Consider the following 1,987-nt stretch of genomic DNA (forward strand, 5'->3'; position numbering starts at 1 on the left):
CTGGAGAGGATGTGGGGAAAAGGGAACACTTCTACACTGTTGGTGGGACTGTAAATTAGTGCAGCCTCTGTGGAAATCAGTGTGGCAATTCCTAAGAGCTCTAAAAATTGGCCTTCCATATGACCTCACAATCCTCCTACTGGAAATCTACCCTGAAGAACTCAAATCACTCTATAAAAAAGATACCTGCCCACATATGTTTATCACAGTATTGTTCACAATAGCAAGATCATGGAACCAACCATGCTGTCCATCAAAAGAGGACTGGATTTATAAAATGTAGTACATATACACAATGGAATATGCAACCATAAAAAAGAAAAAACATCATGAATTTCACAGCAACCTGGATGGAATTAAAGTTTATAATACTGAGTGATCTCTCACAGAAACAAAGATCTGAGCATCACATGTTCTCACTCATAAGTGGCCCTTGAACAAGTATAAGAAAAGGATTGACAGTGGCAGGAAACTATGTGGGGGGAAATGGAGGGGAAGGGAGGTGGTATTAACAGTAGTCAATATCTCTCTGGAGAAAGGGGGACCCACCTCATCATCAAGGGTACCTGCACAATGAAGATTTGTATACCTAACCCTTAACTGTACCCCACAACTTTAAAATTAAAAAATACATTTAAAAACAGATAAATAAATAATAAAATTAAATGACTCAAGTAGAATGGAGTGGAAATGAACAGAATTGTAAGCAAATGAAATGATCTGAATAGAATTAACTGAAATGAAATGAACTAAAGTATAATGAATAGAAATGAAATAAACGGAAATGAAATGAAGTGGAATGAACTGAATTGAAATGAAATGAAATAAACTGAACTGAACTGAAATATAATAAACTGAACTGAATTGAAATTAACAAAGAAGAACTGAAATGAAATAACTTTAAATGAAATGAAACAGAAGGAACTCAAATTATTTGAAAGACATGAACTGAAAAAATAGGAAGTGAATTTAAATGAACTGAACTTAAATGGACTGAACTGCAATGAAATGAAAGGAAAGAGATGAAATGAAATAAAGTAAACTGAACTGAAATAAAAAGAAATTAGGTAGAATGAGTGAAATTAAAATAAAATGTAAGGAACTGAAATGAAATGTAATGAGCTGACATAAAATGAAGTGAAATAAAATGATCTGAAATTTAAAAATGAAGTGAAATGAATTAACATGAAATAAATTGAAATAAAATGAAACAAAATGAACTCATAAATTGAAAGAAATGAACTGAAATGATATGAAGTGAACTGAAATGAACCGAGCTGAAATGAACTGAAATTAAAAGACATGAAATAAACTATTATAAATGAAATGAAACAGAATGGAATGAAATGAACGGAAAGGAACTGAACTAAAATGAACTGAATTGAACTGAAATGAAATGAAAAACAATGAAATACACTAAAAAACTGAAAATAAATGAAATCAAATGAACTGAACTGAAATGAATAGTAATTAATTGAAATGAAATAAAATGAAGTAAAGAAGACGGAAATGAACTGAACAAAAATGCAATGCAATGAAATGAAGTGATCTAAAATATAATGAAAGAAAAAGGAAGAAAAATGAACTGAAATGAACAGAAATTACATGAAGTGAAATGAAATGAAATGAAATTATATAAAATGAACAGACACAAAATGAAATGAAATGACAAAATAGAACTAAAATGAAATGAATTGAAATGAAGTGAAATGAAATGGATTAAAATGAACTTAATTGAAATGAACTAAATAGAAATGAAATGTAAAGAAATTAACTGAAATGAATTGAATTGGACTGAAATGAAATGGAATGAACTGACATGAAATGAACTAAAAATGCTGAAATAAAATGAAATGAAAATGAACTGAACTGAAATGAATTGAAATGAACTGACATGAAATGAACTAAAATGGACTGAAGTGAACTGAACTGAAATGAAATGAATTGACAGAGAAATAAAATGAAGTGAAATGGACTGACATGAAAT

The sequence above is a fragment of the Carlito syrichta genome, unplaced genomic scaffold, assembly GCF_000164805.1.
Source record: "Carlito syrichta isolate Samal-C Ts95f unplaced genomic scaffold, Tarsius_syrichta-2.0.1 Scaffold303546, whole genome shotgun sequence".
Classification (NCBI taxonomy): domain Eukaryota; kingdom Metazoa; phylum Chordata; class Mammalia; order Primates; family Tarsiidae; genus Carlito; species Carlito syrichta.